Source organism: Mustela nigripes, chromosome 7, assembly GCF_022355385.1.
Source record: "Mustela nigripes isolate SB6536 chromosome 7, MUSNIG.SB6536, whole genome shotgun sequence".
Taxonomy (NCBI): Eukaryota; Metazoa; Chordata; class Mammalia; order Carnivora; family Mustelidae; genus Mustela; species Mustela nigripes.
The window spans coordinates 94,365,088-94,379,431 of record NC_081563.1 but is presented as its reverse complement, the minus strand read 5'-3'; positions in this window follow the sequence as shown (position 1 = coordinate 94,379,431).

The window sequence follows — 14,344 nt, the reverse complement described above, 5'->3', positions numbered from 1 at the left end:
AACCAAGTGAACCACCCAGGCACCCCTAGTCATAGGTTTTTAATATATTTTTTTATCCTCATAAGATTGGAACACCATTGGATAATTTATAAGCAGTGGGGTATTTTGACCAGATTTGTGGTTTGAAGCGATCACACTAATTGCCAGGTGGAGAATGGCCTGGGGGGGTTGGAGCAGGTGAGGAACACTTATCTGGATTCTGGGACAAATGTCTCAGAGAGAGGTGATGGTGGCTTGGATGGGCAGGGGATGGCAGTGGAGAAGGAAGGAAGTGTTTGGATTCAGAAGTGATGTAAGAGACAAAATCATTGATGGCAATATAGTGTATTTTATTTTGTTTTTAAAATTTTTTATGGAAATATAATATATTTAAAAATAAGAATCTTCACAGACATTCTTTATAGCTCCTTTAGCTTTGCTAAAGGGAGACACAGGGTAACAGAGTCTGATGGGTCATCTTAAGGCCACCCAGATCTGCACTACCTTCCTCCTGTGAGGAAGACAGAAGACACCCAGGTCTTCTCAGTCTTTCAAGAGGACAGACTTATGTCCCAACTGTGTGACAATGGAAAAGTGATTTAACTTCTCCGGGTCTCATTTTTAACTTCTGTACAATGGAAATAAGTGTTGGGACGCCAGGGTGACTCAGTCAGTTAGGCGTTTTACTCTTGGTTTTGCTTCAGAGCATGATCTTGGGATCCTGGGATCAGGCCTCACATCAGGCTCCACACTCAGTGGAGAGTCTGCTTGAGGATTCTCTCTCTCCCTCTCCCTCTGTTCCTCCCCTTAGCTCTCTCTCTCTCTAAAACAAACGAACGAATGAATGAATGAATAAATAGATAAATAAACAAATCTTAAAAAAAAAAAGAAGAAATAACTGTTGTGTCTGAATGGGACTAAGAAGTTCAGAGATCCTCATGGTATAATGTATAAACTTGTCAAATCACTAAGTTTTACACCTGGAACTAAGGTAACATTGTGTGTCAACTCAGCGCAGATGAGCTTATTATATTTGTTGTTTTGGTCTTTTGCATATAATGCACAACACCATTTATATTTAAAAATGGTACATAATTTATATGATAAAACTAAACTAGTTAAGTTTGACATTTTATGATTGCAAAATACTCAAGATTTTACCAGAATAGAATTTTCCTCATATTTCTGTCCAGACCTCCTCCCCATTCCCTAATATCTGAAATTCTGGTTTTGTTTTCTAGGTAATTCCTACCTTGTGTGTTGGGATAATTAAATGAGATAATGAATTAAAGCATTTATCACAGAGCATGGCAGATGGTAAGCTCTCATAAATATTAGTTACATGTTTGGGGACAAAACAACCAGCCAAATTAAAAGAGGGTGTTGTTGGGGGGGGGGAGGTGTTGCTACATAGTTACTTAGCAAACTCTGATGGAAACTGTGTGTGTCAGTTATGATGTTGAACAAACATGCCCACTCAGTTTCTGTCCCCTTCCATGCTCTTTTTCCCAAACCCAGCTCTTCATAGGTGTTAAGCTATAAAACCAAATGGTGACCAAAAATCTTCTGGAGAGGAAGCCCCAACCATTTAAGGCAACTGATAATGACTTGCCTGGGCTTATTACATTAGATGAAATACAACAAAAACAACATTGGAATTTAGAATAATAACATTAATTTTTGCTTTCCAATTACTATAGTGTTGCAGTTCTTAGTATAAGGCTGGGAATAAAGTTTTCTTTCATAATACTGCATGTGGAAGCCATGTGGACCAGGTGGCCACTGCTTCAGGAATGGAGGTGAGTGTCCATTCTTCTAGCATAGAAGGAGTGGAATTTGAACTGTAAGTCACTTGATAAAAATGGCTATACAACTCTTCAGAGTCCCTATGCCAGCTATCCAAACTTTGCTATGACACTTTGAAGTAGGTGGGCTCTTTACACATTTAAAGAGGGATGTTTAATTTGCACATGGAATAACTTGGAAATGTTCAAGCGAGAGCAGATTAACTGGATTCATGAACTAGTGGGCCACTGGGCTGAGGAGTCTCACAAACCCTGAGGACTCTTACAAAAGTCCGGTAACTGGCCTAAAATTGGAGTGCCCTTACTAAGCTGTTTTTCCAAGGGTATATCTGAGAAAATGAAGAGCTGCTTCTCTAGAATTCAGGAAGCCAACCTCCAAAGAGAGGCACCTCTCATGCGAGCTGTTTATGTATCATTTTCAGAGTCTTGTGGACAGTGCTGGCATCTTGACTGCAAGAGGCAGTCATAGTTGAAATCACTCAGACACCTCCACATGTCTGTCACAATTGCTGGAGGCAATTGGTTCACACTATCTCCTTTTTAAACTGAAGTATAGCTGACTTGCTGTGTTATATTCATTTCAGGTGTACAGCATAGTGACTGGACAGTTCTAGACCTTACTCACAATTGTCATAATAAGTGCAGTCACCACCAATCACCATACAATATTATTAGAATATTATCAACCATATTTCTTATGTTGTACTGTTTGTCTCTGCGCCTTAATTATTTTATAACTGGAAAATTTCTACCTCTAACTCCCTTCATCTGTCTTGCCCATCCTCGTACCCACCAAGACCTATAACATTTGTGCAGCCAGGACTAAGAGAACAGCTTCTGCTTCAGGATGTTTTAGTTTGGATTTCCCCAGAAATGCCCACAAGGGAGTGGGGAAGAAAGACAGAGGGGAGGGTGGCTAATTGGATGTGCTATTTAGCCAGTGATGCTGTAGGCATCTGGAGCTCCATCCCTCCAGGAAATTCTGGGAGGTGGAGAACATGGAGGGATGGGGTACAGAGGCTGAGGTCTTTATGTTCTAGGTACTCATCCCTTGGAGGATGAGAGCTGCTTCTGGGAGCATTGTTCCTCTAGGACTTCTGCTTGCCCTGCATGCTCCAGTGGTCAGAATCCCCAGTGGTGTTTGTGGGAAGCAGTCCTGGCATGTGAGGTAGTGGTGAGAGGCATGGACGGAGCGTCCACAATGACCGATCACACCATGTTCACTTTATGCATCATCAAAATTCTGCCAACATCCCTGCAACATATACTCTTTGTCTCTCATAAGTCTACATTGTTGTTACTCATTAGAATCTCATCCTATTACTCTTTCTGGAAGATTTCTGGAATCTGCCTATGTAATTCATTCTCGACCTAAGCATGCTTTTCTCAGAGACGACTGTCTTATATCCTGCTGGGCTTATGTCCCCCAGCATATGCATGTATCACAGCCATTTACGCATGCCTAGTGAGCCTTTCCAAAGAAAACTACATTTCCCAGAATCCCCTGGGGTGGGGTTCTGGATCTTATCTTGATATATGTATGTATGGCAGAAGGCAAGAAGTGCAGTGGAGCCATGCTTGTGATTTTTCCACTTGTGTTGTCTGGAAAGCTGATTGAAGAGTTGGATTGTTCTGTGGCAGCTTTCCAGCATTCAGGCTCTAGTTTTATAGTGTCAAGAGGCTGAGTGAAAGGCATTTGTTGTTTTGCCCATGTGTATCCATCTGGTGCAGCATAGTCTGGACTAATAGTTGGGATGGATCACAGTCAAGGTGGCCTGGAGCCAACAGACCCTGTATCAGCCTTCTGAGTCCCAATTGTCCTGATTGTCCCATGGCTGGTGGCAGCCCTGATGGGACAGGTTCATGGTGTTGCTCTGGAAGTCATTTCTGAAGGAGTAGTCTGGTCTGGATTCAGACAAATATTGTGTAAGCACTCAATTCCACTGACTTAATGCATGTCTGTTTAAGATGCCTGTGATGGTTTGTGTTTCTACAGTTAAACCTTGACTGATATGATATCTCATAGTACCACACTCCTCCATTGTAGTAGTTTTATATATATTTGTGTGGTCATAGAGTATGGGTCTTCCATTCAGATGGTTGCATGAAGATGAACTTATAGGAACTTCAGCTAATACAATAACTTAGGTTGGGGGTCTCAGTCAGGGCCAACTTCCTCCCCCATCCAGGAGACATTAGTGAATATCTGGAGACATTTTTGGGCATCGTAACTGGGAAGGGTGATGTCAGCATTTAGTGAGAGGAGGACAGGGATGCTGTTAAACATCCTATAGTACCTGAGACAGCCCACTGCAACAAGGAATTATCCAGTCTGAAGTTTCAATAGAGCTGATGCTGAGAAACGCTGATCTACAGATTTCTTAAATTATATTGAGTAGTACCCCTATCTCCAGTAGAGCTTTCTATCTCCTGTAGAAGCTTTGTTGATCTACCACCCAGTCAGGGTGAAGTGCCTAAACACACCCCAGACTGTTTTAAGAAGTGTCCTGCTATTGCCTTCCGTGGCTTGAAGTGTTGGGTGCCAGAAACTCTCCTGGGAAGTGGTGTGGTTATTGACCCCACTGTGTGGAGAGGGGTGTGGAATCCAGAATAGTATATGATGGAAACTCAGACCAAGGCTCCTCCTTCTTCCCTGTTCCACTTATTTTTGCCTTTGTGGGGCCCAGCTTGGAAAAAAGATGGCTAATAATTTGGATGAATGACTTGTAAGTTTTGGCAAGAACAAGAATGGCATTTATCTCTTTTATCCAAATTGGTAATATTTTGAAAAATTTTCTGACTTAAAGGCAGTTATTTTGTTCAGAGATAAAAATAACTCTATCTGTGGGTGTGCCCATGCACACACAGGTTCTAGTTATTTGTTTATGTGGTCCATAGGTATTTCAGGATTATATTATTGTTGTAGAAGAAATCAGACAATAAAGAAGATGTAGAGATAAAAGCAACCTCCCCCTTGAAACTTCTGCCCTAATCCCAACCTCACTGCCCTCTCCAGAGGTGCCCATTGCTATAGTTTGGTGCATATTTTAGATATTTGGTGTACATATGTTTTACATGCATCTGTATGCACACATAGGCATGTAGAAAGCATATAGTTTTGCTTTTTAAGACTTATTTAAATTTTGTTTTTGAAGCCAGCATATAATACGTTTCAAGTTTTTGTTGTAGTGTTCAGTGATTCGTTAGTTGCATATAACACCCAGTGCTCATCCCAACACGTGCCTCGGCACATCTTGAAGAGCTTTCCACATGGGATGATAGGCTTCCCCTCTTGCTGTTGGCTGCTGCATAGTGCAGCCTGGTATAGACCTGTCATGTTCAGGCAACTGTAGAGAAGCTACCATAAAGCCTCCACCTTCAGACAGCCTGCCTGGGTTTAAGTTATGGCTTCACCACTTACTACATGCATGATGTTGGGCACGTAGGTTAATTTACCAGTGCCCGAGTTTTCTCTGGTTCCAGGTGCCTTGACTCTTTCATCTGTAAAAATTATCAACTTGTTGAAGCCATCCACTTCCAGTAAATCAGCAAGGTGGATTACATGCCATCACCTGTGTTCTCCAGGGCTCAGTACATGAAGGCACTCAGTTTGAGCTCCACCGAATCCTCACTTCTTCCTTTCTAAAATTTTCCTCCCACCAGGGAAAGAATTCTAAATAGATGCAGTTGAAACCTTTAAAAATTCCTAGGCTTAAGAAGTTATATTTTATATAATTTCCTAGAAATGTCCCCTTCATGACCTACTAGGCTATAGGCAGGATATCAGTTGATTCCAATGATTCTTTATTTCACCTTGGCATGTCTTTTATCAGAAATCATATGGAAACTTTTTAATTTATGGGCTTTTATTGCAATCCTCAATTCACCCTGAGTAGTCTATTATTAAGTGTTCTAGAGGTTCTTATTGTCCCTTATCAGAGAATTGTATCTCAGCGCAATTCATCTGTAGTCATTCTTCACAGAGAGAATCTTTCATATTACCTTTCTTTCATCTTACAACGACGACTCTTGAATACATCATTATTCCACAATGAGCTTATAAATTATTATCATTAGGCAATTTTTTATATAATCTGATTTTATAAACTGTTTCTTTTTATTATCATTGGGAGGGAAACCAGTAAATGCATCTGTCTATTTGGAACCACCTTGATAACAGTAATAGAAAAACTAAGTCAGGACATCTTACTGAGCCACAGACGACTTTGTAGTGAGTTCAGACTGGCACCTGTGTGTGCATATAACCAGGTACCACAGTTCTTCCTGGGGCGCAGGTTCCGCCCTTAAAGGCAGCTTAATTAATAAAACTGAGTTATCAAAATACCTTATGCTGGATTTTTTTTTCTTCACATAAATGAGTTTTAAAATTGCAAAATGAAATACTTTTATTTTTAAAATTTTTATTGAGGTTTAATTAGCATAATATATTACATTAGTTTCAGGTATACAATGTATTGGTTCAATAATTCTACATATTAATCAGTGCTCACTCAATAAGTGTAGTTACTACCTGTCACCATGTAATGTTTTTACAATATTATAGACTATATTCCCTATACTGTACTTTCCATCTCCATGATTTATTTTATATCTAGAAGTTTATACCTTTTTTTTTAAGATTTTGTTTATTTATTTGACAGAGATCACAAGTAGGCAGAGAGAGGCAGGTAGAGAGAGAGGGGGGGGAAGCAGGATCCCCGTGGAGCAGAGGGCCTGATGTGGGGCTTGATCCTAGGATCCTGAGATCATGACTTGAGCTGAAAGCAGAGGCTGAAACCACTGAGCCACCCAGGTGCCCAAGTTTATGCCTCTTAAGCCCCTTTATCTATTTCACCCATTCCCCTCCCATTCAACAACACGTTTGCTCTCTATATTTAAGAATCTTTCTTTACTTCTTTGTTCATTTGGTTTTTTTTTTTAACATTCCCTATATGAGTGAAATCATATAGTATTTATTTTTCTCTGTCTGTCTTATTTCGCTTAGTATAATACCCTCTAGGTCCCCCCATGTTGCAAATGACAAATCTCATTCTTTTTTTCTGGCAGAATAATATTCCATTCTGTATATATACCACTTCTTTAGCCATTCAGCAATCAGTGGACATTTAGGTTGCTTTCATGTCTTGGCTATTATAAGCATAGGGCTACATAATACCTCTTCTCTAATTTGTGTTTTGGTTTCTTTGGATAAAAAGTTAAAAATAGAAATACCATATGAACCAGTAATAAAATATTTTTTTTTTAAAGAAGAAGAAATACTTAGGAATATGGGATTCACTATGTGAAACCGTAACTCAAGGAAGACTTCCCTGCCACCTGGCATTAGCTAGATCATTACCCCCAGCACCTTGCTTCCTGTTCTTAGAGAATGCAGATATTTCTCTCTAGTCATATAGCAGTGAGACGATAACATTTTTTTCCCCATTAGTGATGTCCAGTAGAACTTACTGTGATGAGGGAAATGTTTTCTATGGTAGCTATGTATGGCATATGAAATGTGGCTGGTACAAATGAGGAACTAAATTTTAAATTTTACTTAATTCTAATTAAACTTCATACCTAAATTAACTTAAGTAAACTTTAAAGTTTAAACTTAAAATTTAAACATAAATAGCCTTGTGTTGCCAATGGCTACTGTACTGGACAGGGCAGTTTTAGATCATCCATAGTTTGTGGTATATATATATATATATATATATATATATATATATTCATATACTGCCTTTTTCTATTAGAATGGATAATTCAGAATTGAGCAATTTTTTCCAATCTGGGTAATTTTTTACCCAAATTTAACATTTCTTAAGAAGAGAATGATATTAAAAGGTCCAGCAACCACAGAGTTCTGGCTGTATATGAATTTCTCTTCTCATACTTTACCTAGATTAGCCTGCCTAGTCCTTCTGCCAGTTATGAAAGAAGTACTGCTTTTATCCAGAGAAGCCCAGAGAAGTGAAGTAACTTGCCCAAGGACACACAGCTAGTGGCTGCCTGGCTCCAGAGTCCAAAACTACAGTTTAGGTATCCTCTACCAGGATACTGTACCATGTCCTGTGTCCGGTTCTCAATTCATTTGTTGTGGTATGTGTGATGTCAAGGTCACTGAAATGGGGTTGCAATAGAACATATTAGGGGGATCCTTAGGGAGATACTGAGGAGAGACTGGACTGGATATATCCCGATGCCCATCTTATCTCCAAATTCCTATTATTCTGAGGATTAAGGTGGTTGAATGGAATTTTGGATTCCTTGTAAGACCCACTTTTTTTTTTAAATTTTTTATTTTTGATAAACATATATTTTTATCCCCAGGGGTACAGGTCTGTGAATCACCAGGTTTACACACTTCACAGCACTCACCAAATCACATACCCTCCCCAATGTCCATAATCCCACCCCCTTCTCCCAAACCCCCTGCCCCCGGCAACCCTCAGTTTGTTTTGTGAGATTAAGAGTCACTTATGGTTTGTCTCCCTCCCAATCCCATCTTGTTTCATTTATTCTTCTTCTACCCACTTAAGCCTCATATCAGGGAGATCATATGATAGTTGTCTTTCTCTGCTTGACTTATTTCGCTAAGCATGATACGCTCTAGTTCGATCCACGTTGTTGCAAATGGCAGGATTTCATTTCTTTTGATGGCTGCATAGTATTCCATTGTGTATATATACCACATCTTCTTGATCCATTCATCTGTTGATGGACATCTAGGTTCTTTCCATAGTTTGGCTATTGTGGACATTGCTGCTATAAACATTCGGGTGCATGTGCCCCTTTGGATCACTACATTTGTATCTTTAGGGTAAATACCCAATAGTGCGATTGCTGGGTCATAGGGCAGTTCTATTTTCAACATTTTGAGGAACCTCCATGCTGTTTTCCAGAGTGGCTGCACCAGCTTGCATTCCCACCAACAGTGTAGGAGGGTTCCCCTTTCTCCGCATCCTCGCCAGCATCTGTCATTTCCTGACTTGTTGATTTTAGCCATTCTGACTGGTGTGAGGTGATATCTCATTGTGGTTTTGATTTGTATTTCCCTGATGCCGAGTGATATGGAGCACTTTTTCATGTGTCTGTTCGCCATCTGGATGTCTTCTTTGCAGAGATGTCTGTTCATGTCCTCTGCCCATTTCTTGATTGGATTATTTATTCTTTGGGTGTTGAGTTTGCTAAGTTCTTTATAGATTCTGGACACTAGTCCTTTATCTGATATGTCGTTTGCAAATATCTTCTCCCATTCTGTCAGTTGTCTTTTGATTTTGTTAACTGTTTCCTTTGCTGTGCAAAAGCTTTTGATCTTGATGAAATCCCAGTAGTTCATTTTTTCCCTTGCTTCCCTTGCCTTTTGAGTTGTTCCTAGGAAGATGTTGCTGCGGCAGAGGTCGAAGAGGTTGCTGCCCGTGTTCTCCTCAAGGATTTTGATGGATTCCTTTCGTACATTGAGGTCCTTCATCCATTTTGAGTCTATTTTTGTGTGTGGTGTAAGGGAATGGTCCAATTTCATTTTTCTGCATGTGGCTGTCCAATTTCCCAGCACCATTTATTGAAAAGGCTGTCTTTTTTCCATTGGACATTCTTTCCTGCTTTGTCGAAGATTAGTTGACCATAGATTTGAGGGTCTATTTCTGGGCTCTCTATTCTGTTCCATTGATCTATGTGTAAGACCCACTTTTTAAAGGAACACAATTTAACATTCCATCTCATGTTCAAGATCAGAAGATATGAGTTGTTTTCTTCTTGTTCTGATTGGTGCATATCATATTTCACTTGTAGAGCATACATATGAGAGAGAGGGAAAGGAACTTTCAGAGGTTTTGTTATTTTCTCATTTGATTCCCAAGGAAGGACACCCAGGATGTCACAGCCCAGTGATTTACACACACCATATGCTAAAACTCAGCACCAGTTACCAAAAATTTTAATACTACATCTTTTCTTTCCATCACAGTATTTGCTGGATTTCATTATGAAATATATTTCAAATGATTTGAAGGCAATTACTACTTACAAATTAATTGAAGGCAAGTTGTAAAGGACTTGCAAAATATAAGTATCAGATAATACACAATAGATGTGAACACTGGACACCTGAATAAATCCATGACAAGTGGTTTTTGTGTGTGTGTGTGTGTGTGTGTGTGTTTTCCTGCAAAGCTGCAGCTAGACCTTAGGGGGCATCTGAATGTCTGCTGTTTTGTTAGAAAGATTGAGTGCTAGACTATCCAAGAAAATGCATATATACATTAAGTAAGAAGTGTCTAAACCTTCATTAGGAAGTATCATTTCAGAGATCCCTTGATTTAACCTCTTCCTTTCCTTTTTAAATTTATCCATACGTGTATGAATGTTCATTATGTATTCTGAATAGTTGTGTGTGCAGTATTTTCTCCATAGATGATGCTTGTCTTTTATATTTGTGTATGTTATCTGTTATCACATATCCATTTAGAAAGTTTGGGTTGCTCAAGTTTTGGCCTTTTTTTTGGTATTTTCTGTTTATAATGACTCCCCCCACCCAGCTCTACTGAGATATAATTGACTAATAAAATCACATATACTTAAAGTGAAAGTGTTTCGATTTCATTGGATATATATATCTCTCCAATCAAATACACACACACACACACACATATACTGTGAAATATTTACCATAATTAAATTAGTTAATACATTAATCATTTCACAGTTACCTTTGTTGAAAAATAACTCTTTAGGAAATTCATTTCTAGAACTACCAGACAATCCGACAATTTCACTTCTGAGTATTTATTTTAAGAAAATGAAAACATCCATCTGAAGAGATACACGCACACTTATATTTATTGTAACACTATTTACAATAGGCAAGGTATGGAGACAATTTAAGTGTCCACTGGTATATGAATGGGTAAAGAAGATGTGGCACATATATATAATATATGTATATGTTATATGTGTGTATACAATGGAATATTACTCAGCCATAAAAAAGAATGAGAGCTTCCCATTTGCAACATGGATGGGTTGAGGGAATAACATTAAGATATAAGTCAGTAAGAAATAAGTCAGAAAGAGAAAGACAAATATGGTGTGATTTCATTCATATGTGGAATCTAAATAACAAAAGAAATAAGCAAAACAAAACAGAAGCAGATTTGTAGATAGAACAAACTGGTGATTACCAAAGGGGGAGGAGCTGGAGGATGAGTGAAGAAGGTGAAGGGGATTAGGAGGTACAAACATGCAGTTATAAAATGAATAAGTCACAGGGATGTAATGTACAGCATAAGGATTATAGTCAATAATGTTGTAATAACTTTGTATGGTGACAGATGGTAAGATGGTGACAGACTTATTGTGGGGATCGTTTTGTAATGTTTAAAAATATCAAATCACTATGATGTACACCTGAAGCTGATAGAATATTGTATACCAGTTATTCTTTGATAAAAAAAAAAAACCTTTCCTTTCTAAAATTGTAATCTCTTGTAGTGGGTTTAAGATTTTAAGGGCCTGTGTCCATGATGTGAATAAGAAATCTAATTTTGTTATGTTTTTCACAGTATTGCTTATTGAGGGGTGTGTTTTTTCCACCCAGTGGACTTTTAATGCCCTTTTTGTCCTATTGCATCTATGTATGGGGTTGGCTTTTTATTCTACTGCATTTATAAATGTATTATCCCTCTGTCATTTCCACATGATTTTAATCACTAAACTTTTATATTAGATCCTGATTTCTGAAAAGGCAAAGCTCCCTCTTTTTCAAATTACTCTTGTGTCCTCCAAAATCTTTCTTCTTTTGTATCAGGGTTTCTCAGCTTTGGCATTGTTGATGTTTGGGGCCTGATTATTCTTTGTGGTAGGGGCCTGTTGTGTGCATTACAGAATGATTAACAGAATCTCTGTTTCTCCCCACTAGATCTTCAGACATTGTCAAGTGTTCTCTTGCAGACAAAAATCACTCCTAGTTATAAAATTTAAGTTATAAGTTCTATGGGAATTGATTCTATAGGAATCAGTGTATTGGATTCCAAAAACATTTGGTTTGGGTGTAGATTGCAATTATGTTAAAGTTACAGATTACTTTTAGGAAGAATCACTATTATTACAATATATAGTCTTCTCAAACCTGAGCACGTTTCATTCCTCTGCATTTTCTCAATCTCATTTCATGCCTTTCAGTAATGTTCCATAATTTCCCCCGTACAGGTTGTGCACATCTTTTGTTATGTTTGTTCCTGGGCACTGCATAGTATTTTTGCTATTATTTAAAAAAAGGGTCTTTTCTATTATTAAAAAAGGCCCTTTCCTTTTACAATTCCAATCTCTCCAATTGGTCATTGTTAATGTAAAGGAATATTACTAATTTTTTGTGTGTTTACTATGCATCTGGAAATCTTGTTAAACTTTTTAAAAAATGTAATAGACTTGTAGAATTCTCTTTGTAGACAACCACATTATCTGCACATAACTGCAGTGTTGACCCATGACTTAGCATGCTTACACTTTTAACTTCGTTTCCTCATCTTATCACATTGGCTAGGATCTCCAGGGGCACCCAGAATAGTAGCATAAATAGAGGAACACTTTTATTTTACAAGCAAAGAAACAAGGCTTTGGGCTTGTCCAAGGTCATTCAATGAATTAGAGCAGAGACAAGGCTGGATTCTAAGGTTTATAAACTTCTCTTTCCTTTATGATTCCTTGCATTTTGGTTTGTATTTGGTTATTTTAATTAACATAAAACCAATTTGCTCTCAGGACTCTTTTGATTTTAAACCTATTAAAACCTTGGAAGTTACATATGGTCCTTTGTACTGGGATAATATAATGCATTAGCATCCCGGTACTGACATGAAATCTGTTGTTCTTTGATTATGAAAGCATAGCATAACATAAAGAGAAGATGAATCACTATGCTGTCCACCTGAAACTACCAAAGCACCATGTGTCAACTATACTACACAAGGTGCCCTTCAACGGACGAATGGATAAGGAAGATGTGGTCCATATATACTACGGAGTATTATACCTCCATCAGAAAGGATGAATACCCAACTTTTCTATCGACATAGATGGGACTGGAAGAGATTATGCTGAGTGAAATAAGTCAATCAGAGAGAGTCAATTATCATATGGTTTTGCTTACTTGTGGAGCATAAGGAATAACACAGAGGACATTGGGTGATGGGGAGGAGAAGTGATTTGGGGGAAATCGGAGGGGGAGACAAACCATGAGAGACTGTGGACTCTGAGCCATAAACTGAGGGTTTTGGAGGGGAGGGGTGTAGGGTGAGCCTAGTGGTGGGTATTAAGGAGGACATGTATTGCATGGAGCACTGGGTGTGGTGCATAAACAATGAACTCTGGAACACTGAAAAAAATTAAAAAAAAACAAAAAATTTAAAAGCATGGCAGCTACTTAAAACCAGAATTTATCAAACTGAGGGTTTTGGAGGGGAATGGAGTGGGAAGTTGGGTGAAGCTGGTGGTGGGTATTAAGGAGGGCACGGATTGCATGGAGCACTGGGTGTGGTGCATAAACAACAAAACGTGGAACGCTAAAAAATAAAATAAAATTTAAAAAATAAAATTTGTTACTTAAAAAAAAAAAACAAAAAACACCAGAATCCACAAGTCTGAACGTTTGTTTCTACCCAGGAAATCAATGAATTAGTGTCTCCTTGTTAGAGATTTTAAGAGGATGCAGGTCCTATGATAAAAAATACTAAGCTTTATGGATCACTTAAGATGAAGCTGGGACCATGCTAGGTACTTGTCATGTATGCTCTCTTCATGTCTTTGTAACAATGCTCTGAGGTGTATGTTATTACCCCCATTCTAGAGATGAAGAAACTGAACCTCCGAGTAACTTGCCCAAGGTCTCCTGTTTATGGAGCTTGGACTCAAATCAAGGTTAGACACCAAAGTATATGATCTATTTTGATTGATACATATTTTGAACTGCCATTAGGTGTACATATATGAAATTAATATTGGATGAATTCAAATGCAGTTTGGAGGAATTAACTCTTTTCACGGATTTACCTTAAATTAATAGAATGCATGAAAAATAAAGCAAATGTAGTCGTGTCTAGTATCTGTTCCTCATAAATACATCCAAAGCAACAATAGATTCCTGTTAGTGCCTGTAATATGCTGGGCACAGTATGCATATCCTATCTTATCTGCATAACAAATTTGGGAGGAAAGACTTGTTGTACCATTTTAGGGAATAGGAAACTGGAGATCTCAGAGATTTAGTCACAGCTAATAAGGCACAGAGCCAGGTCATGCCCTGCTACTTAAACCACATTAGGCTGACCAAGCTGGCTTGTCAGCCCAAAGCTGTGTTTTGGTCACACTAGATTCCCAGTTGAAAAAATGCGCTGTAGCAGCTGCATTTAAAAGAATGATTTCTATCATTATGCAGTATGTAGAACCCAAGAGGGGCTTCTATAAACATGAGTACATGTTCCCAGACAAAGGAGATAATATCTATGACAAACATCCATTATCTAGAACATCTGTTAGGCTGTTTCTCCTGGTTTTAAATAATG